This window comes from Haemaphysalis longicornis, unplaced genomic scaffold (assembly GCF_048455015.1).
Source record: "Haemaphysalis longicornis isolate Haplotype H1 unplaced genomic scaffold, Haemaphysalis longicornis Haplotype H1 scaffold_6, whole genome shotgun sequence".
Taxonomy (NCBI): domain Eukaryota; kingdom Metazoa; phylum Arthropoda; class Arachnida; order Ixodida; family Ixodidae; genus Haemaphysalis; species Haemaphysalis longicornis.
The window spans coordinates 110,582,652-110,607,577 of NW_027526407.1; the positions used below are offsets into that span (position 1 = coordinate 110,582,652).

The 24,926-nt window shown below is 46.0% G+C and overlaps 1 pseudogene; it reads left to right on the forward strand.

The window, feature by feature from the left end:
• Positions 1-17,834: 17,834 nt before the first annotated feature.
• On the forward strand, positions 17,835-22,393 carry LOC144143192 (uncharacterized; annotated as a pseudogene).
• The last annotated feature ends 2,533 nt before the right edge of the window (positions 22,394-24,926 follow it).

A 24,926-nucleotide genomic window follows, 5' to 3' on the forward strand; every position in this document is an offset into this window, starting at 1 on the left:
ATTGCGAACAACACGTTGGCAGTATGCTCCTTGTCAGAAACTGTCATCTTGATGTGGAATAGAAGTATAAAGAGGCTTGGAAAGGGGCAAAATTGACCAAAATTTGTACGTCAGTCTTGATATTCGAGCACATTTGGTACTAGTGTCTTCTCATTCAGGAATTTGGTTAAAACCTAGAAGCAGGAGACCTATCAAATTTACTCTACGGAAGCGTCCTGCTCAAAGTAAATCGTAAAGCTTCATTCAAGCCAAACGATTTAGCACCGTCTGGAGTGGGTGTTTTTTAAAGGAAACAACAGTTAACTGATTTTAAGAACGAAAAGAGACGCCGACAAGTCCAAACCAACGTACTGACGTTTCGGCTTCAGCACGGAAGCCTTGTTCACAATAAATGCATCACCAGAAGTGGCTCGTTTAAGTGGGCTTCAATAATCGCTGCAAGGAGCGTGCGTAGATGGGTTTGGATTTCTGTCGTTACAATTGACTGTGTTAGATGTGGTCTGAATGATTACTGATTCTAGATGTAGCCATGATGCTGTCACTTTTCTGTTGCGACGATTCTTGCATTGCCCAATCAATCTTGTGGTCATTCACGACGGCCTGTTCGGGTAAAGCATTGTTCCGGACGCCCTTATTCTTTATGTCACGTGCGTGCTGCTGCAGACGATTCTTATAATTTCCTGATTCCCCAATATACACGCCGCTGTCTGCCCAAGGTATCTCATATATACCACACCAGGAAGCGCTCCTTGGGCAAGCGTTCCATGACTCTCACGAGCTCACGGCGCATCTTTTAGATGCACAGCATCTGATTCACTCGCCTTGTCCCTCCGGCGACGTCGTCGTCGTTGTCGTCAGCGTTGTCCACCCCTCCCCCATTCTCCTCGCCGCGCCAGCTGCGCTCTCCGCCGCTCACCCCCTCTCCTCTCCGATAGCGAACACTCTCGCGAGGGGCATTGGATTGGATTCGATTCGATTGGACTGGATTGCTTGGATTGGATTGGATTTGGATTAGATTGGATTGAAGTGAATTGTGTTGGATTGTGTTGCGCCATAGCCGCGGCACGTTGCGTCATAGCCGCGGCAGACGCGCTGGGGCCGGCGCATGTGCAGTAATCTCTCTCCGCGGTTTCCTCTCCTTCGGGCGCGCTGCGCATATAACCGGTGTGCCGTTCCCGGCGAAGCAACATCCACCCTTGGCTTAAACACCTAGAGTCCACGCCGCTTTACAAGTACGCCAACGTCGTCATCGACTGGGACCGGCTTACGCAGTCCCCTCAACGTTATGCGCGCTATAAAACGCGGTCCCTTCGCCGCTCCGCCTATGCGTCGCATCTACACAATGGTTCCCGCGAGGGAGGTGGGAGTTTTTGGCTGGAACTTGGGCCACCTGCACGTCATGTTCCCGTAGGACACGTGCCAAACTTCACTTGTTCCTAGAAGGTAGGGCACAGGAGCTCGCTTCATCGGGCAGGAGGCATGTCCAGTTGTCCCCGTCGGGTCAGTTGGCGTTCCGTTGCGTCTATAAAGGGCCTCGGGTAACCGCACTGGCCAGAACGTCCCGTACCTTTGCCGTGTCCACCACCGCATCCTCGGGCTTCGAGCACAATCTTTTCGCACGCTGCAGTAGCGCGCTAAGAACAGCCCTTTTGTGGGAAGTGGGGTGCACGGAGTTGACGTTCAGGTAGCGGCCTGTGTGCGTTTCCTTGCGGTACACGCTGAAACGTAGCCTCTGGCCCTGCCGAGCCACGAGGACGTCCAAGAAGGGAAGTTTGCCATCCGCCTCCTCTTCTAAGGTGAACTGAATGGCACGTTCCATACTGTTGAGGTGGGCCAGCAAGCTGTTCGCCGCGTCTTTCTGAACGACGCAGAAAGAATCGCCGACATAACGCAAGAACACTTTTGGTTGAAGGGCAAATGAGGCTAGTGTGCGTGCTTCCTGCGCTTCCATGGTCAGGTTCGCCGCCGTGACCGAAATAGCGGCACCCATTGGAATTCCCTGCCTTTGCTTGTAAAAATGGCTTATAAAGACGAAGTACGTATTTTTCATGCAAAAATCTAGAAGCCTGGGTAGTTCTGGCACATCCATCGGTGATCTCTCGGGCAACGTCTCAACAGCCTCGAGAGCAGCGGTGCATACGTTGACAGCCAGGTCAATCGGAACTCTCGTAAAAAGGGACTTCACGTCGAAGGACACCATGAAGACGTCTTTCTCGATCGCGGTGTTGCGAGTCTTCTCGACAAAATCGAAAGGAATACGAACGTGAGTGGTCCCTTTACCGACGAGCGGAGCCAGAACTTGGTGCAGGAACTTCGACATGCTGTGCAGGGGAGAACGAGCATAATCAATAATGGGCGTATTGGCACGTTCGGCTTATGAATTTTTGGCAGTCTATAAAGTGCAGGTGAGGATCCATTTTGGCTGAGCAGATTGTAGTAGAGTGCTTTGTGGTTCGGGCGAACGGTGAGGAATACGTCGGCCAACAGCTTTTGGAGTTCTCTTTCCACCTTGAGCGTCGGATCCTTCTTGAGGCAGATATACGTGTCACTCTCATCAAGCAGAAAACAAATCTTCTCGTAGTCGGCCCAATCAAGAAGAATGGTAGCATTGCCTTTGTCTGCTGGCAGGATCGTGATGTCATCGTTTTCACCAAGACTCTTGATTGCATCACGTTACACGCGTGTCAACGCTGACCCGGCAGGTACACGCTGAGCGGCGTTAAGGACGTCAACCTCTCTGGTGCAGGCCTCTTCGCGACGAGAGTTTTCGACATGCCTGATAGCGTTCTCCACCGCGCATACTAGTTTCTTCTTGTCCGGTGCAGGTCCTATATTGAAATTCAATCTTACTCCTGTGCAGACTGCAGCGGCGTGTATATCTGGGAATCAGGAAATTATTAGAATAGTCTGCAGCAGAACGCACGTGACGTAAACAATAAGAGCGTGCGCAACAATGCTTTAGCCGAACACGCCGTCGTGAATGACCACAAGATTGATTGGGACAATGCAAGAATCGTCGCAACAGAAAACGTGACAGCATCACGGCTACATCTGGAATCAGTAATCATTCAAGCCACATCTAAGACAGTCAATCGTAACGACGGAAATCTAAACCCTATCTACGCACGCTCTTTGCAGCGATTATTCAAGCCCACATAAACGACCAACTTATTATGATGCATTTATTGTGATCAAGGCTTCCGTGCTTCAAGCGGAAACGACAGTACGTTTTGTTTGGACTGGTCGGCGTCTCTTTTTCGTTCCTAATGTACCCTCCCGACCAGACGAGATTCCGTCATGCTCTCGGTTTCATTGAACTGATTTTAGCTTTGGCGACCTGTGGGAAATTGGTTGTGCGAAGTAAAATGACCGCAGGGTTTCGCTGATTTCTTGCCAGATATTAGCAAGATAGCGTAGCTTCTCCACAGCTACACTTATATTGTCCCTAATTAAAATGTGGTTTAAACTATCATCAAAACCACAGCCTTTCTACGCCCACTTAAGGGCTATACCATTACTCTCCAATTATGCGGGTCCTGTGCTAACTGTGACCAGTTTATTTCCGCAAACTTCTTGATCTCATCTGCCCATCTAACATTGTTCCGCCCCCTGCAACACTTGTCTTCTCTAGTGATCCACTCTCTTACCCTTAATGACCAACGCTTATCTTGCCTTCACATTACATGCCCTTCCCACGTCCATTTCTTCTTCCTAATTTCTACTAATATGTCTTTAACACGCTGTTGCTCTCTGACCCACTCCGCTTTCTTCTTGTCCTTCATGTTACACCAACCATGTTCCCTTACATTGCTCGCTGAGTCGTTATCAATTTAAATTTAACCCTTTTAGTGAGCCCCCACGTTTCTGCCGCGTAGGGGAGAATCGGTACGATGCAGCTGCCATACACTTTCTTGTGCCAGGAGAATTGTAGGCTGTCATTCATTATATGAGAATGTCTGCCATATGCACTTCATCCAAATATTATCCTTCTAGTTATCTCTTCTCATGGTTGGGATCCGGGGTCACAACTTGGCCTAAGTGGATATCTTCGCTTGCCACCTGGACTGCCTTACCACCTAGCTGAACCACTGTGCTGTCCTGAGGTGATTGAACAATGCTTTGCAATTCTGCATATTAATTTTCAGGCCACGGTTCTACTCTGTCTGTCCAGTGCGAAAGCATGCTTTGCAATTCGTTCCCTGCGTTACTTAGCAAGGCAACGTCATGAACAAATCTGAGGTTACTGAGGTATTCTTCATTAACTTTTACTCAAACTTGTTCCCAATGCAATGTTCTGAAAAATTCATGTAAACATGATGTGAATAACATTAGCGAGATGGTGTCTCCTAGTCTGACGCTCTTGCTTATAGTTATTTTACTGCTCTCCTTATGGAGGATGATGGCGGCTGTGGACGCTGTGTGGATATCCTCTAGTATTCTTATATAATGATAACATTCACACTGGGTCCGTAATGCCTGAATGACTGCTGAGACTTCGACCGAGTCAAATGCTTTCTCGTAATCTATGAAGGCTATATAGAGGGGCTCTGTGTAGTCAGTGCACTTCTCTATCACTTGATTGATCTTGTGAATATGGTCTATTGTTGAATAGCGTTTGCGGAACCCTGCTTGTTCTTTAGGTTGACTGAAAGTTAAGGTTGCAGAAATTTTGTTAGTGGTTACTTTGGTAAGTTCCTTGTAGACGACTGACAGTAAGCTGATCGGCCCGCAATTTTCAAGCCCTTCATGTCACTTTTCATGTACATTCGGATGATGTTGGCGTTCTTCGAAGAGTCCGGTACACTTGCGGTAATTAGGCATTGCGTATACAGTATTGCCAATTTTTAAAGTACAATTTCTCCGCCATCTTATAAGAGGTCTGCTGTTATGTGGTCCTCACCAGGTGTTTTGCCAACTTTTATTTCTTTTAAAGCCTTCCTCGCATCTTCTGTCGTTATTGCTAGAATGTCGATCTCCTCTAACCCTTAAACGCCCGCAGGGAAGCTAATTCCCACTATGTTCAAATTCCTCTCTAGACCGCTGGGTTGCATATTCCCTGACAGTGTTGTGGCGCAATCTAGCGTGATGCCTTCCTACCACGACAGGAAAACATCGTTCTTTTATCTTCATTCCACTAGCTGCCGCTGCAGGTCTTGTGATCATATGCCGCAATTTTCTGTCAGTCTTGACTTGCGCACATTGAGCACCATAAGGGCTACAAGATATGAATTACTAAGTAATCCACTACGGGCAAAGTACGTAAATGCTATTGATATCATAATTTGATGTCTTAGGCAGCGTACTAGCGTGTTTTTGAGCCCACTTTTTGCTTTAATGTACTATGAGTAAGGATTGGATCAAATCTACCACATGGGAACATATTTCTCTACGGGCTTTGAGCGCAATCCAATATTTTTGCACTATCTTCTTTTTTGTTTTGTATGGCTCGGCATCTAATGGCAGAAGAGGTTTACAACCTTTTTATTCCCTTCCCCACGATGCAGACCAGTGCACAGATAGTGGGAGATTACGTTGATGAGGCATCAGCTTTGTTTACTCATTCAAAAGATGCAGAAATTGATAGCAATGCAGACATGGCGAGCTTGTCAAACGCGAATGCGAGCAGGGACGTGTTTGAAGAACATGAATGTAATTATGACCGCTGGTACATAAACTGCCTTCCGCACAAAAAAATCATCCCGAACTTTTGTTTACAGCCACGAGCTTTATCGAAGCCTGCCGCGTATTACACGTACACCCTTGATTTTGAACTCTTTGACGCATTGTTTTGTGATAGAGTGAAAAGTCTTGTAGAGCAAGGAAACCTTTTGCGAAGCAAGAAAGCCTGCTTCTGAAGCAAGGAAAGATGAAGGGCTGGCAGAATGCAGGAGATAAAAAGATGCAAGCCTTTATTCTTAGGATGATGAAGATGTGCTTTCATAAGCCACGCCCGTTTTCTCACAGGCAGCAGCGCCCTACGTGCCGTTCAGATATTGTTCAAGGGCAAAAAGCCACAATCGGTCGAAGATGACTTGCACAACATACAAGGTTCGCCTCTGCGCGGCTCTGGCTTCGCGAAGTTTCCTATAAAGTAGGACACCCTTGAACGCACACAGGGAAGAATATTCCCATAGCATTATTTTTTGTTCCTTGCAACTGCAGGGGTTTTCTCGGTTGTAATTGTGTTCACAGCATAATAAATAGTGTTTCTGGAAGAATTCACTCATTTATCTTCAATAGAAACCTTATGGGCATATAAGGGCTAAACTACTTTTTGGTTCGGTATTATCCTGGATATACGTACTGGCCACTGTATAGATGTACCGGCGACGGTATAGCGGCGCTGACACTGGCGTTGACGCTGCGGGAGGAGGTTCCCCTACAGGAAGATGTCGATGGTGGTTGAACGCAAAGCTATCTCATGACAGATTCGTTGGTTGGCCAATCCCTAGTGGTATCCTGCCACTATCATCACCAGCGGTGCCTGGCCAGGCATGTGCATTGTGGGTGTGGACGCCGCACAACGGCGCCACCATAACGGCGTAGGAAACAGCGCCACCATAACATGCTTTGCATATAAAATCATCATAGCAAAATTATTTAATGGCAATTGGACGGTATGACGGCCAACGAAATGAAGTGGCACTACAATTACTAGGGCACGATGGTAAGGTTTTATATGTCAGCCTGCACTTGCACGACTATAATTGGTAGATGACGGCATGTTTATAGGGGGCTGTCAGCGATAGAAGGTTAAACGATGGTATGATGACAGATTTGCGAGAAATACCACCGAATTGGTGACGTGATCTGGCTCCCTAGATTTAAACTGATTTTATTTCTTGCAAACAATTACTGACCATATGTGCACCAAGCCAGCTTGCACTCAAGACTTGGTTTTACCTGTCCATTAGTGTTGTGGTCAATTTTCTGTTCTGCCGAAATACTTCGACAATTTATCACGACTTCATTTCAGGGGAGTGTTTTTGATGCACGTGCTGACTGCTTATAACTATTACACTTAACAAAGATACTTTGCGTTGCCTGTATCGTAAATATATATATATATATATATATATATATATATATATATATATATATATATATATATATATATATATATATATATATATATATATATATTATATATATACATAAATTGTAATATTATCTAATAACATCTGGGTGGTGGAAAAGAAAAAAAATATTATTTATTATACTTCTGATCTCTCGTATTACAGATCAGCTCAATACAAATTTGCAACTACAGCGAACACGTTTCCTCAAACACCCACAGTGGCAATTCCGATGTAATCTCTCGCATCTGATTGATTAGCTTGCTGCCATTCTTCACCATGAACAAAAAAGTTTTGGAAACTTTGTGTTCACCAAAAAAGGTAAACCCTATTGGTAGGACATCTTCCACATCAAGGCTCATTTGCCTTTATTTTCTATTTTGTTGTGCGGACCGGTCTATAGACATTTTCGTAAGGCGAAGGGAAAATAGCCTTGCAGCTAGATGACACAGTGTGCAATAGTTACTCCCTTCTCTTCACTGTGTGCCACCGGGCTGTGCAAAGGGTGCAACGATACGGGGAAGGCTGGAGTTTCCTTGCAGCCAAAGTTCGCCAATCTCCTGAAGTGGGTATACTTGGCTCAATTACATCCGTCCGACTTGCGCGGTGAAGTATGGAGGCTTCTCGCAGTTGTTGGCCAAGCCTCCTAAATGTGTATAGTTCCCTTGACGAACGCGCGCTCAAGGCACGCGTGCACGAGCCATCGGGTAATAGTGCTGACACCAGACACAAACGCTTGTCTCAACAGCTCCACTGTTAAAAAGCATCTGCCGTCATGTTCGTACAGAATGAGAGGAGCGGTGTTTTAGGGACCGAGGTTGGTATGCACAGCAAAGGCACGTGCGTACAGAAACATTCGCATTCACTACGCGCACGCGGCGAAGAAATGCGTATAGCTTGAACGCGCCGCGGTGGCTGAATTGCTAAGAACTTGTGCTGCTTATTCCAAGGACTCTGGCTCGATTCCAGGCCGCGGCGGCAGCTTTTCTGATGAAGTTAAAAAGCAAACACGCTTATGTGTTCGAGAGTTGAGCGCACTTAAAGATAACCAGTTGGTAAAAATAATTCCGGAATCATCCACTTCGACATGCCCCATCGCTCGCGTCGCGTCTCCTTGTTAAACCCCAATAATCACTCAAGGAACGTATAGCTTGAAAAACATTGATTTCTCTGCGCACAGTGCTCGTTCAGAGTAAGAACCTGGCGGATGCTCCGAGAAGCACCAGTGTAGTTCCGGCGGTGCAATTGAAGATGCGATGGGTGTTGTTAAAAAGCGGATTTCTGGCTCGCACTGCAGCTATCGGACTGCAAAATTGGTTTCGTTGCCCTGATCTACGGCGAACCTTTTTCTGATTTATTATCACGACTGACACACCGGCAGTAATTCACGCCTTTTCCTAATCGATTAATTTCACCGTTGCCTGGGTTCTTCCTCTCCATCTTCTTATAGTCGAATCAAACAGTCACAAGATTTGACGTCAGGGGCGGACGCACTTGAGAAAACCCACCTCCACAAGGACGGGGTGCACGCCACGTGCGGTGTAGCTGGCCGAGAAAAGGGAGCGGCCCCCCGTGGTTGCTCACTGGCTAAGGTGTTGCGCTACTGAGCACTAGGTCACGGGTTCAATTGTGGGAAGCGGCATCCGCTTTTCTGACGACGGCGAAAATCAAAAACGCGCGTCCGTGCGAGATTTCGGCGCACGTTAAGGATCCACAGGTGGTCAAAATATTTCCGGAGACCTCCACTGCGGCGGGACTCATTGCCTGCGATGCGTCGGCGCGTTAAAGCCTACAATCAATCATCAATTTAGAAAAGGGAATGGTGTACAAGTATTAGGACAGGAGGCATCGTTAATGTCAAGGTGTCGCCACACCTAATAGCAACGCAAAATGCGCGAATTGAGGCCTAATAGGAGCAACATTCTAATATTTTCTCCAACGTTCCCAGAAAAACAAACCTGGTGGAAGGCCACCTACAGCTCACCACCGACACCCCTGGTCACGATAACAATACCAGCTGTCATTTCCTGCGATGAAAAAAATTTACAACCGAGCACAACACATGAAGGACCTCGAAATCATGGAATAATTGGTATCCCGGCCTAACTCGCTGGTGATCGAGCACACCAATAGGTTTGTTGGGAATTACCGAAGACTGAATAAGATTATACTTGCTGATTCAGAACCAATGCCTCCAGCCCATGCCGTATTTGCTGCGGTGGCGCGAAAACGTACTTTTTGGCCTGTCCGCAAAAAGGGCAATCAAACAGGCAATTGCGTTTGTATACTTCTCTCATTTTTCCATCCGGCAGCGCACGGTTGTGTTATCAGCGTTTCAAGCAAAGTACATCATTGCTTTTGTGTGTCGCACTGGCTACCTTATTCCATAGCAAGAGTTTTTGCCTTGACGGGAGTAGCTTAGAATGAGTTTTGATATCTTGTTTTCTCATCGCTATTCGAAGTGTATCGCAAAGCGTTGATAGATACATCATCACAGGGCCACCGAAGTGGTATTTTATTCGCCGATTTTTGCCTCCGCAGCTCACTTCGTTTACTGCTGCTTCGACACCAGTGTGTTCTTTGAGTTAGGGGAGCACAAGTTCGCTGAAATCAAGTTGCTTTGTCTTCAAGACAGGTGCGTCGTCTTTGGACACATGACATCTGGAAGAAGTTCTGGCTGGGACGACGGCAAACGGTTGAAGCGCGCTGAACCACAGTTGGTGCTAGAGAAGCATTCTTCGATCCCAGTAAGGCGCTGGCCGGGCAGGGGTCATAGGGCCTCGACGTAGGGCGTTCGCAAACTAAGCCTCTTTTTCATTATCGCGAGTTCTCCAGCTGACCATTACTGCGAGTTCGCCATACTTCCGTCTTCCTAGGTGCCTGCATGTGGAATACAGGGGGCTGGGCAGGCTACTGCGGTTAGGCGTATGGCGCTGCGTCTTCACGACAAGGTACAGCTGGGCGGTGTCACCTAACAGCTGCCCAGGGCGCTCAACTTGTGGGGTGCTATGTGCTTTACAGGGTAGAAGTTCCCAAAGCATGTTGCAGTCTTTCCTCAATGGCGTCGCTCAATAAAGCAACTTGAAGTTGTGGCGAGGGCGTGAAAAATTCCGCCGCTCATCCATTTGCACTGAACTGATGGTGACGCATAGTGTGTCGGCACTAATAGCCCCGGAACCACTTTCCTCCGGAGCCAGCGCATTGAGAGGCCCTTCGTTGTGCCTCGTTCGTACATCAATCGTCTTGTCCATCGCGGAAGCTTCAGACGCGATTTTGACCACTGTCAGAACAGGAGGGTTGCGAACAAGGAAAGTAAAGAGTACTTGCTTTCCTACTTCCATCAGAAACGCTAGCTTTGTTTCTTCTATCCCTTTCCCTGTAAACGGCGAAACAATCTCTGCATTTCCTCAACAAAGATCACGAACCCCCCTCTGGGGTGTGGGGTGTGCGCTTCTCGCAAAAGGGGCTCTTTCGTTTCACACGACGGTGCCGAATGTTTCAAAAACTCGCTCTTGAAGAAAGTAGAGTCAGTCACGAAGCATCCGTGATTCTCGAGCTAACTTCGAGCTGCATATTTAAAGTATAACAGCACCCACCGAAAAGTTTTTTGGTCATCCAAGCTATTACAAATCCTCACGTGATCTACTTTCTCACACCAGCCATCAGGGTCTCCAAGAGGAGATCCGCTGAACGGTGGGGGTTTCCGGTGCTATTTCATGACGGTGGGGGAGTTTCTCAATGCACCGTGCTTGCGGTTGCGGTGGTCTTACGCTTGGTTATTTCCGGTAGAAGGACAAACTCGGCCGGTAGACCTTTCAGTTTGTGGCTTGCTGGCCTTGCTCTTTCTTGTGACTTTCAGATTTCGTAGTGAATATAAAGGTTGCGCATCCATCAATACAGCAGGTCTCACGTTGCCAAAGATGACGCAGCTGTCTTGAAAAAAATTACTAGTTTATTCAAGCGAACTTGTGCTTCCCTAACAATTCGAAGAACACACAGGCGGCGAAGCAGCATTCAGCAATGTGACGTGCGCAGGTGAGTGTCGTAGAACAGAATACCGCATGCGCTATCCTGAGAGTATTCATCTTTCGGCGTGATTATTTCTCCAACCACGCATAGCAACGAGAACTATGTATATATGATTGTTCTAGGATAGTGACGGAAGGGCAAAAAACCTCCCTACTAAGTAGGATACCCTATGCGGCATTCAGTAAAAAGGCAGGATACACGCCCTGTGCTTCAAACACTTATAACACAGTTAAGCGCCACCTGATGGTAAAAACGAAACAAAATTATACAAACACAATGCATGATCCGCAAACGTATCACTGCTTGATAAACTCTGAACTGTTATGTCGAACAGCACTGTTTAAAAACCTGGCCAAGAATGGAACCCAGCGGTAACGAGAAGTGGGGTCGGTATAAATATGTGCGGAGGACCAGACAAGCGGCACCGCAGCGACAAAGGTCTGGTAACGGCCCGATGCAGGAGCAGATTAGCAAATAATCTCATATCGCGAGACGAGAGAACTAGCGAGTGTGACATCGAGAAGCTTAAGCTACTGCGTTCCACAGCAATTCACATAACAAAATCTGAACTGTCAGAAAACTTCAATCATATTTGCTGCCCTCTAAGAAGGCACGCCAAACGTAGCATTTTCAGAAGTAAACGCGTCACGCCCTTACATATAATACAAAAGGTAGAAAATGTTTAGGTGTCTCTTCTGCGAGTAACGCTAGCGCTATCAGCATTCCTACCAAATACGGAGTATTTAGTTTTCCTTGAATTTTCGCAACTAAACGCGAAATAGCGCCAATTGATATTCCAAGGTTTGAAAAAATTGTTGTTAGTGGTACGGCCTGCCATATTGTTTGCTGTTGAATAACCGACCAAAAATTTGATACCAGTCCTTGATATTACACACGGTAAGTTCATTTAAATTTTACGATAAAGACAGTTCAGCGCTGAATGAGCAAACAATAAACATAAACAACAAACGACAAACGCGCTGAAACTATAGAACTTTCCCCCTAAAAGTGCTCTACGATATTTATTTTTCTGTGAGGCTGTGAAAGAGAAAAAAATTCTTTATAATTCAGGATTACGTTGGTAATTATTTGGTACATCCTAGATAGTACTCACCATCGTGTTTATTTCTTTGTTCAAACGTTTTAAATGCTGTGGTACGCTCATCAACTTTCGCATGACCAAAAATACGTGTTGTCGAAGGAAGGCATAGCAGAGGTAAAAAGCATGGGTGACTAAGAGGCGATGTATTTACATGGTGAGACTATCTATTTACACGCAGCCATATTTTTTTCTGAATTCGTTGCGCCCCGAGGATGCTTTTTTCTGGTGAAAATCCTCTTTAATATTGGGCCTTCACCCACCGGCGCCGGTCGAGGACGACTGTCCCGGTCGACGCCGGGGAAAGCTGATAATTGGATAAGGATGAGCAATGCGATGAAAATATACAGTGACTAATCCCTGAGCAACAAGGGTGACCAAGAGGACGCTGAGGATACAAGGCCTGCCACAGCGATGTTTTTAGTTCCGAAGAAGCGTCAAAGGAGATCAAAACACTTCGGACAAGAGCGCGAGGGAATAACACAACTGCTTATCCTGGCACGGCTCGTCTTGGATGGTCTTCATTGCAATCTCTCGGGTAAGGGACATGCAGCTGCTGACATGCTCTACTTCTGTTATCGGGCACGCTGAGGCCGTGATCCGCGGCGTAATTAGCATTGACGGCTGCCTCCACGACAAAGCGATGCGAGGCAGGGTGCGAGCATGGGGCTGAACCCACATCTGCACAATACTTTTCGTGGTGGTGGAACAGACGGCGCAATGCGTGGTCGAAAATAAAGCGACACATTTTCATGACGACACAGTCTATTTACAAGCGGCCGAAACGAAGCACATGCTCGCTGCCCCACCGCACATTTTCTTCCTCGTCGTCATTGCCTTTGGTGGTGGATCTTGGCGCCATGGCAATCGCCCGCCATCTCCCAAACCACTATTGCAGCTGGCTTTCCTTTTGGCCTATTCGTAACGCTGGAATTTATTTTATGAGCCATCTTGGAGAAGTGAAGCCTCCGTTAAAGCAAAATTAAAACAGCGGTAAGAAAGTATCCTCGCGGGATGTGCCCAAATACCTCATGGTTGCCGAGGGCACCCTGGTACTTGCTTTAAATGTTTTATGAATTTTCGAGCAATATTTCAAAATCTGCGCTTTTTACTAACCCTCTATTTTGTTTTTGTTTCTTTGAGAAATTATACCTTGCTACCCCTTAAGGTGTGCGAAATGAACAACTTTTAAAATAGTAGTTGAAGATTGACTGGGCCTGGGGACTTGGATTCAGTTCTTGCTGAACTCAAAGTTCTGCGTCAGTCTAGGAATATAGAAAAGCACTCACTAAATAAACAGGGATCTCAGGTAATGTAAATTATAGTCAAATGGGTAGTAAATCTGCTGGTATCAGAATAACATTTGAAATGTTAAGATTTTCAAGCAGATTTTTGAGCAGAGGTAGGGGCGTACTTCGTCAGTTTTCTATCTTGGATACTTCGTAGCTTTGTTTCAAACGCTACTCTAGTTAAACCTTGACACTTTAAACTCTGTGCTACAAAACCGGCTTCTGTGCTCGCTCTTGTGGCTAAACTGCTGCTGAGGCTTTTTCAGGTATGAAATGTGCCCTAGCGACCACCACTGAGCAATTAAAGCAGGATATCACACCAACAGGGGTGGCCGACGCATCTACTACCACGTAATGAGCGGCACTACAGTAACGACAATAATATAGTTGGTAGCTCATCGGCTTCTTCTCACCTTGTCCAACTGCCATCCCTGCGCTCTATAGCGTGTTAGTGTGATCGTGTCGCCATCTATGCGGCTGGGCAACGCATCATTTTACTTCCCAGACAGGTCCTTAAAATCTGCCCGATCATAACCTTTTATCCTCGGCCTTGAAGCGATGTCGCTCTCTTTAAACGCCTCGCGGGCTGCCACAAATTTCGTTTGTTTCTATTTTCAATACACACATACAGCAGATCCGAAAAGCCGATAAAATCCCCGCCGACACACTTAGTCGCATATATGAGCTTGTTTCCGGGCTGTAATCATAAAGTAAACATTTCGACGCTCTAACAGTGAACACAAAACCTCTGAGCTGGCACACATTCGGGTATCTCAGACATTTCTGATTCTGAAAAAGATAAAACTTTGCAGGGGGCAGAACTTTTCTTTTTTTATATAAACTTCAATAAATTGGTAGGCATGTCTACGTTTCAACAGTTTGAATACAGGGGAACGTGAACTATTTATTGTCCCTCTTCAAAGCATTCCTGTGTGCAATTCTTCACTGTAGTGCTTTATTTTTTCACATTTGTAAGCTCAACGGCAAAACTTATTATCTTCTTTCCCTATTTTGGTACTCTCCCCTATATTTACTCTATTTCGCATATGCAAGTACTGGTTTCTAACGTACCTAGGTAAGCAAAAAATGTCTCTCAAGGACTGCTGTTATCTGCTGGTTGTGTTTACTCCTATAAAAAGTTATTATAGTGATTGTTCAATAACTTTTATTTATAACCACTACTGACCAAACGAAAATAAAAGTAAAGGATATAATTATGCCTATTTTATTGGCGTTGAAAAATCTTCCTATATTAAAATGCCTTCATGCAAAAACTTTAGAAACTGCTAAAAAAATTGATAACAGCTGGAAAATTGACATGTACCTGGACTACATACTGGAGGTAATAACACACCCGTAAAGCGAAAATAAGCTATCATAACATGTCAAGGTGCCACGTTTGCTTCTGAGGCTCTGTGTAGCGGAAAATTTTATTTTTATTTTGACAAATCGTAGATTCTTAACGCGCACAAAACTGCACACTAGATATTTTATTTTGCACCTTACTAAATGTGTGTTACCTGAAAAGAAGCTGGTCATAATAGCGAATTCTACATGCTTAGAGCATTGGAGGCAGAACACCACTATTCGTTTTGAAGGTAAGAACTATGCCTCAGTCTTTGTGAGATATATCAGTGACTATATCTTAATACTGAAAAGAGATAAGACGCCTAGTGGCTGAGGAATGGCGCGCCTATGTTCAACCACACCGGTTTATTAGATGTCACGCGGGCAGTTTTTTTGGTAAGAGGTGGACAGGAAAAGTGTGCGTATTGTCATCCTCATTTATAAGATAAGAACGACGCCCGAGCGGTCAACACATTTCGCAAGTACTCCTCTCCCATGTGCTTTATAGCCACTACAGGCTCCGACTTGTGGAAACCGTAGAAACTTTTTTTGTGTAAGAAGTTAAGAGTTGTTGCTTTGTCCAATATAAAAAAAGCGCTTATCAAAGGAGTGATTTATTATTTCTTAAAAAAATAGTAGACTGTTTCTGGCTGGGACTAAATATGAGTATAAATTTTCCGAGTGTCTTGATAATCATGCAATGACTAGAGACATGCACTCCGGGCTCAAAAGACACACTAAAAGAAATAATCTCGAATCAATCCGTAAGTATAACCGGATGCTTCGAATACGGCTCGGCTCATTGCAAGCATAATTTCAAGAGACAGGACATCATCGTTTGTGTGGCTGAAGACGTCGGCGAGACAACGGAGGACGGCATGGTGTTGAAGTTTGGGATTTAGAAAGACAGCGAACATAACTGTAAACTATTATTCCCTCAGCGTCGTGGAAGAGCCCACGCTTGGAGACGCAGTTACGTTCATCTGGTTGACGACATTACTCACCCCCTTTGACCAGAAGCAATGGAATATTAGGTATTTCTGAGCTTTATCTTGATAGTATTTACAGGGATGATACTACAAATATAAACAAGTTTTAATTTGTTTGTCTATAAAAACTAAGCCGTTTATTGGGATAATGGCGGTGTTTTTTTGTATAGGAGACGCCTGAATGGCTCGGGCTCCAGTTCTGCTGCTTTTATCGCAGATTGTGGGGTGGCGACTCTGGTTGCAAATGTGCCCATTGAGCCACATGTAGGAAGAATTGGGCAATTTAAAAATTTGTTGCGGTGCCTTGGAGCTCGTTGGAGCTGCATGACGTATATTTTGTGTCCTTCGCAGTGTGATTGTAAGCGCTCCCACGAACATGAACGATCTTTTCGTGGCCTTAGTTGTGATGTACTTTAATAAAGCCCCACAAAGGGTCATTCATCGCGCAGCCGCCGCTGACGGCTTCACGTGCCGTTGGCGAAGCTTATAGCTTGAGGCAGGCTCATGCTGGTTAATACCAATTGCCTCTCCGTACCGCAACAGCCCGCCAATAAGCTAGAATGAACGCTCCCGAAATCAAATAACCCGTCCGCCTTCCTGGGGGACCGGTACCCTATGGACCCAAACGATCTTGTTTTGTACGCAAACGTCAGCCTATTACGTTTTCAAAGAAGTACACTAGAAATGGCTAGCCTAATTCGTGTTTTCTTCCTAATTTTCTATATTTCATTCGTTAGTGTTTTATGAGTATTTCTTTATTATTCTGATTACATGTTTATTATCACCTATATTTTACTTCTCCAGTGAATACCTGGAACACTAACTCGTGAGAGAGTTCGAAACAGACCGAACTTCTACTGGCCAGAAACAAACGCTCTTAACGTAGAAATTCAACTTTAAGAAGAAATGTCTGTCAAGATATTTCAGCTTACTCTAAATCTAACTACATTGATAATATGTTCTGCAGATCGCTCACGGATTACTAGTCCTTTTTAGATAAACTGTTTTCAAATCTACGTCGGCTGATCTGCTATGAAAAGTTTCTTTCGCAGCATGTACTCAAAACCACAACAAAGCTCTCACTGGCTGCAACAGTGTAACAGTAATGTCGAGAGACATTGACAGCGACTAAGAAATGTTCACAGGCAGCCAGAAAAGAACCGGCGTCATGTGCGGTGCGATAACGCTGCTGTAGTGTGCCCGCACCACTTTACCTGTTTTGGCATTGCTCGCCACCTCTTTGTCAAGGTTTGCACTTGTAATTAGTGATGTGGGTTTTATTTTATTTACCCTAACTCTGCGAACCTACCTATTTTTAGCCCTACTTTAGCTGGAGCTCCTTTCTCACTTGTCCGAAATCATTTCTTCCGGGACGAATAATTTCGGTAGAAACAGTTGGACTTGGTGCCCAAGAACGGCGGTTTTCAGAGCAGCCTTGTGGTGGGGTATATTTTATTTCTTCGGATACAGATGTGCGAAAGCGCTGCTTTAGGGCTTCAAGACTGCACACGTTGCAGCAGCTGTATCCATTTCGGAGTCGCTAACTATTACCTAGCTTCGTTTGCCGAGAGTGTTCACATCTTCAGATGCAATACCGCTCATCCTAAAGCAGCCATGAAGACAAAACACAAGTTTCATTCGTTCAAAAGACGGCCTAGTTAGAATCATACTGACACCACTTTTAACGTAAAAGTCGCTAAAACAAGCTGTATAGTTAGAACAAAAAGGAAAATGCCATGTGACCCACTCGCTCCATTCCCGCCAGAGAACCTATGATGTCATACAGGCCTGTTCTGCGATTGGCGGAGGCCTGGAAAAGCAAACTCAAATTAGGCTTGATGTATCTGTGACGTCACGCCAGCCGAAGCCACCGTTATTACCACTGCTCCTTCTCCTTCCCCTCCCTCTTAGCCCCTCTCGCACAACGCTACATTAACCCGCGCTATCGCAATAAACGCAGTGGCGACGAGGATGGGATGAAAACGGGGCGTCAACTCAGTCCGCCATGACCGCCGCACTCACGGGAGGATACGCCAGCCCGCCGCAGTTCGACGAGACGAGCGAAAAGTGGCCCGCTTACCTGGTTCGGGTGGAAGCCTTCTTTGAGGGAAATGGCATCACGGAAGACAAAAAGCGGGCCCTGGTGGTGACTGCACTGTCCACCCACACCGTCGACGTGCTGATCGGACGTTGTGCTCCGGATAAGGTGAATGAACTGTCGTACCCACAAGTTGTAGCCTTGCTTAAGCAGCACTTTTCGCTGCAACTGAACGAGATAGCGCAGTCGTACAAGTTCACCCGCAGCCAGCTGCCCGGCGAACCGGTCAAGGATTTTATCGTGGCGATTCGACAGATAGCGGACACCTCCAATTTTGGCACATCGTTCGATAGAATGCTACGAGATCGTATCATGTGTGGACTGCAAAGCGCAGGAGTGCGTCGGCAGCTACTCGCGAAACCGCAGCTGACGACTAGCGAAGCGGAAGAAATTGCGATATCAGCCGAAATTGCCGAAGCCAACTCGCAAGAGATAGTAAGCCCCGCCGCTGGGGGAAGTGTACATGCGCTGGGAGGCCAGTACTACCGCCCAAGAAGCCGGTCACAGATTGTTGCGTGCTACCGCTGCGGAGCATGTGGGAATGAACCAGACGATTGCCGCTTCCGCTCGGCGTCATGCTTCAGCTGCAAACAACGAGGTCATATTGTGCGAGCCTGTTGCCGCCGTGAGAATGGTTTCGGGGGGGGGGGGGGGTGCCACCAGTGCGCCAAGTACACGCCTTGCCCTCGCGGGAGAAAGACACGGGCGCGGACGGTATGTTCGCGCTGGAGGCAGCGAACAGTCATATCGGCCATGTCAGCATTACGCAACCCATCGTGCGCATCTTGGAGTGTGCTGGGGTTCCAGTGGACATGCAGGTCGACACACGCTCGCCAGTTTCGGTCATCACGTGGCCCACATATGAGTGCAACAAAGCAGTGTGGCCCAAGCTACGTGGTTCACCATTGAAACTGACCTGCTTCCTGGGACGGCTTCCAGTGCGGGGGCAACTTAAGCTGAAGGTTTCGTGCGGAAACAGGTCGACGGATGGGACTTTGCAAGTCCTTGGTTGCTCCGGGCCCAACCTTGCGGACGCGACCTGATGACCTGATTCAAACGTTCCACATGCTCGAGGCACCGGTCATGAACGTGAACACATCAGGTGAGCAACTGCCGTTAGTCGGTGCTGACGACATTAACGTGGACCGGTTGCTAGCAGAATTCGCTGATGTGCTCGCGCCAGGTTTAGGTCTCATAAAAGGGCCTCCGGTACACTTCGCAATGCGAGAAAACGTGGTGCCGAAATTTTGGAAAGCGCGCAAAGTTCCTTATGCTTTTCGTCCAAAGGTCGACGCAGAACTGGACCGCCTTTCGGCCGCGGGTATTATTGTCCCGGTGCCTCATTCGAAGTGGGCCGTGCCAGTGGTACCGCTAGGGAAACGGAATGCCTGCATCCGCCTTTGTGGCGATTTTAAACTAACGGTAAACAAAGCCTGTCACACTGAGCAATATCCGTTGCCACGGGTGGAGGATATCCTGGCGACATTAAACGGCGGTGAAGTTTTTACCACGATAGACTTGCGGGAGGCGTACAACCAGCTTCCGTTGGATAAGGAAGCCATGCTACTCACGACCATAAACACGCATAAGGGACTGTTCTGCTTCACTCACCTGCCTTTTGGAGTGGCGCCAGCGCAGGCCGTGTTTTGACGTCGTATGGAGAACATTTTGCAGGGGCTTCCGGGTGTTCAGGTCTACCTAGATGACAGCATCGAGGCAGAGAAACCCAATGACTGCACCAAACTGCGCGCAGTATTGAAGCGTTTCCAGGAATATAGCGTGCGCTTGAACGCAGACAAGTGCTTGGAGTGGCGTCCGCGCAGGCCGTGTTTCGACGTCGTATGAAGAACATTTTGCAGGGGCTTCCGGCAGGGGCGTAGCCAGAAATTTTGCTCGGGGGGGGGCTGAGACTGCACCTCGACCTCCTGCATATGATTTTTCAAGGGATTAAAATTATGTTTTTTATTTATTTGTTTAGGTACACTAAGGGCCCCGAAGTGCATTACATATTGGGGATCGAAAAAGAAAAAATATACATAGGATCAGTGTACAAAGAAAACCATGGTAAGAAATTATACACATATAAGGCAATAACACAATTTGTACACTCACTAGTTGCTATAAGAAATAGCAAAGTGGACAGAGTATGTTATAACATAGACAAGGCAATAGAAGTTCATTTACCACTTGGTTTCCGAATTGATAAAGTCCGATTCCATCCATTCGCGTGAGGTACTCATTTTGAAGATATGATAAATATGTATAATAAGTATTTATGTATATTATACATAATAAATACAAAACTAATAACTGATAACAATGTATGTTACACGTTGGGGACGAATTATTGAACCCGTCGTACTGTCAAGAACAAGAAAAATAAAATATTTCTTCATAAAATGTATTCGTATGTTCCGAGAATTGCTGCAGAACTGCTATCACTGCATGCAATTTTGTTTTGTCTACATAACAACTAACACTTAAAGAAATATGTAAAAATATAAACAGATATCCTTAACAAACATGAAAGCAAAAGACACAGAAGTAAAGAACTACATTCATCTAAAACTAATAAAAGATTGCATGCAGTGGATATTATAAACGTGAAAAGCACGAAACAACTTGCGGGCGGACGTTTTAATGTCGCTTCGTCATTCAAGATTTTTTTTTCCATTTTTGCTGACATGCGACGGTTAGGGACAAATCTGAACGCCGCTGTCTCTTACGCCATTATAAGGCGTAGGAGCAGCTTGTTAACAGTCGCGTACAGCGGTAATTCTACCAAGATTATTCACAGAAAAAAAGGAGTCAAGACGTACAGTTGTGGAGAAAAAAGCGAGACGATTATATTTGGAGGACGGCAACAAAAGTTTCACTGGCAACAAAGTGCACATTTATACAGAAAACCTAGCAACAAGATACTTAAATCGAAAAGCTGCAGTTAACGCACATATTTAAGCAACAGTGACTGTACAGTGTACATATTACATAAAACAAGGCCAACAAAGAATAAAGTTCAGCGAGCACATGAGGTTAACCCCACACATAGAAACGCAGTGAACCCAGGCAAAAATAAAACTATTACCCTAGAAATTGTAATGTGCTTTTAGAACACTGGCGTCGTGATGTAACAGGACCATATGGGTAAAATGGGTAGAAGCATAAATGCTTAAAATATTAAACAAAATGTGTATTTGAAAGGTGCTTTAGTGTGAACACAATTGCGTTGTGCCCGATGTAAAATAAGGCTCTACTTGACAAAAATAGAATGACAAAAGACAGAAGTTTAAAAGACAAAAGTTTTACGTAAGTCACAGACGGTACATTTAGTTGCACATAGCCCTTAGAGCAACGGTTTGTTGAAAAACGCCGCGTAAAACAGGTTTTCCAGAGCAAGGTGGGCGATTTGTACTTGACGTGCTTGTTAAATTTTAATTTCCAATTTCGTGATAATCCTAGAATATCATGTGGGCGGTTGCAGTGAACGGAAGCAATCTCTGTGGTTTCTAAAACTAATGTGCAATGACTCGTTACCACAATTACACTCTTATGAAGCAGAACTAACATCGTTTCTTTTACTTGCAATGGTTTCTTACTGATTCACTATTTAAAGGAGAAAGCTTACTGGGCGGGGAATTTTAGCGAAGCGGTCAATGACTTCTGATACGCTGACATCGACGTCTCTGTGAGTGTACAGAAGCGCTAGGCCAACCATGCGTTCCTGGGACATCGTGGAGCGCAAGTAGTTCTTCAACAACCTCATGCTCGAAAATGTTCTCTCTGCGGTGGCAGTTGTCACTGGAAGGGTGACTGAAATCTGAAGCAGTTTGTGCACATTCGCATAGAACTGGCAGTCGCAGTGAGAGAGGGCAGTTATTCCTGTGCTGGGGCGGAGGTTTGCTGCTTTGTTCATCCACTTTGCCCACCAAAGTCGCAGTTCTCCTAAAGCAGCCCTTGCGTCCACGTCCTGTGGAAAACTAGCGACGAGGTTTTCCGCTGCTTTCTCGCGATTGTCTTGCAGTGGTGGTATTGCGGATGGCACAATTACACAAAAACACTCTAATGTTGTCCTGTGCTTTTCGAACCGTTGGTGCAACCGTGCTAACACGTAGTCCATGAATGGAATGAATACGGTTCTTCTAAAATATTGCTCTGGATTTTCTAATGCAACGCCACGATCCTGCTGGCGGACGCCCGCTCGTCGGCTCGTGATTTCGACATTCATTTTGTTTGCCACGGCCTGCACTTGTGCAAATATTTTCGAGAAGGAGGCAGTGGCACTGTCTCGGTCATTCTGAATAGTCTCCTGTACCAAGTGTAGGTCGTCCATCGCGGCGCTCATGTCGATGCTGCGCGACTGCAGCCTCTTTGACAGCGGCAGAGTCAATGCAAGCACATTCTTCGCCACATGCAGGCTCACGAGGAATGCTGGTCACAGAAGTGCCAACGCCAAACTATTCGCCTGAGCGGCACTTTCACCACTGCCATTGTCTTGAATTTCCTCTAGTGCTGCGATCACCGCTTCACAAAGACTGACAAATGAAAGCACTGCATCATGCTTTTCCACCCAGCGCGTTTCGCATAATCCCAGAAGCCGCTGCCTTGTGGACTCTGGGCACATCAAACTTATAATTTTTCTCAGAACGTGCGAACGGTTAGCAGATTTCCGAAAAAAATTCGATGTTTTCTTTAGCGTCCCAAAGCAGTTTCGGATATCTGTAATGGAGCAGGCCGCACACAAAACTAGGTTAAGGGAGTGGGTGGCGCAATGTGTGTACAATGCGGTCGGATATTTTTCGCGAACGACCGCTTGCACACCATTGGTTCTACCTGCCATAGAGCTTGCGCCGTCATACCCTTGGTCACGAAGGTGTTGCAGGTTAATTCCTAGGTCAATGAGAAATTTGATAACTGTGTCGGCAAGGGCTCTGCCGCTTTGGTCCTGCATTGGCACAAAGCCTAAAAACACTTCTTCGATGTTGTCGGTATCCTTGTTCAGGTACCTTGCGCAAACGGTAAGCTGTTCAATTCCAGCAATGTCTGTAGTTTCATCGCCAAGTACTGCAAAGCAGCCTGAGGCGTTTACTTTTGCAACCAATCTTTCTTTGATGACTTCGCCAGAAATTTTTATAATTTGGTTTTGTACCGCTGGGCTTAAATACGAGGCATTAATGGGGCAGCCCTCCAGGGGGTCCTTCAAAACTGTATCGCCACAATCGGCTCGCATTCGATGTAGCGCTCTGAAGTTTCCTTCGTTTTCAGCGGAGATGGCGCTCAAGTCCAGAGGACTGCTGTCCCTATGGCCACGCAGAGCCAGACCCTGCCGTGCGCAAAAAAGACCTGTCTCAACAACAGGCTGCAATTTTCTTCTGTTTTCTCTTATTTGTTTTTGTCTGCCCTGGTCCAGCTGATCAACCACACTAGGTGCGTTTCCTAAGAACGTTTGGATAAAGTTGTCAGCCGCCAGTTGACAATCACGGTGATATTTGGTGCTTTCGTGCGCATCAAAGATTTCGAGAGCGTGCTTCCATTTCTGGAAAGGCTTAGACACGAGGGCTCCAGTGCGTGCATGTTGGCCGTTGCCAACCTCCGGCCCGCAGAACAGGACGCACACTCGACAAAAAGCACCTTGTTGAAGGTCTGAGTAGCTCAACCATCGATATCTATCGAGCCATGCCGACTGAAATCTTCGATTTTGCTTCAAATCTTTCGTAGATTTGAATCTGTATCCTTGAGGTGCAATCCACGGAGATGTCAGAAGCTGATATCTGGTCTGGTCTTCCATTGTTGAGTAATTCGAGTGCAGCCCCATGTCAAATTTGCTTCTTAGGACCGTTTGCGCATCTGAAAGAGTTAAATATTTGATATCACTATACGTGGTTCGATACATGAGCGATCTGTTTCTAAATTGTGCACAATAACTGAATGAATAAGAAAAATATGTGCGAATTCTCACCAGATGAGCATGTTGAGCCTGTCGGTACAGACGGTACAGACGCATGCTTCTGAGTTTCCAGATGTGGCTCTGGCACCAGTCCTTCGTCTCTTGTGTCAGTAGAGATTTTTTGTCTTGAACCAGTACCTGCGCAAACCACAAGGGAAAAAAATAAACAGCAGCCCTCTCTTGTCGCTATACCCAATGACCCAATAATGCGCCATCTTTGTTTATAAGCTCCTACCGCCATGTATATAAGTAGCATAATGTTCGGTGTGTGAAACTGCACCTTTGACCTGCGCGAGCAAGGTGTTTCCTGCAATGCTCAGCGTAACGCGCTGGTTCACCGGTTTGTGACTTAGAAGCTGTTTTCGGACTAAGAAGCGGAATCTATATGTGTTTAGGGGAAACAGCGTAAGATGTGCCACCTAGGCTAAGGGTGCAGTGGCGACAAACTCAATACGAGTTGTAGAAAAACCAAATTTTTTATACTGCGCCTCGTCATAGCTCCGTCACCCCCGTGGTTATCCGGCCTGTTCAATCCTACGCGTGATCAAAAGCAGACGTGAAAATTGCATGTCAGGGAAGGGGACATTTTCTTTAGCGTGAGTAGCGATTTTTTTTATTTTTTATGCAAACCATGGAAGGGAGCGCTCCTCTGTGTTCTTGAAAAGAAGGGAATTGTTTCTTTGAAGGGGGAAGAGGGTTGTCTCATCACGCGACTGAAGGACCTACTGAATAAAAAGACAGCGCAAGGCTTGATCCACAGTGCTTTTCGTCCTGCCGGCATTGTCGGCATTGTACGCCGGCGTGGCGAAAACATTTTAAGAAAGGCAGTGACAACATCGAAATAATGATTTCGAAACCGAACATGATTGAATTTCAAGCAGTTGCATGACTGAAGGAAAAAAATAGGACATATGCAGAAAAGGTATCAGTACTGAAAAGAATGCATGCAAACAAATGTCTCCACGAATGAAAGTCAGGAGACCTGACTTTTATGAGAAAGAGTTGCTGTTACATGTTGGTTATGCTAACGCTTACTTTCGCAAATAATGCATCTT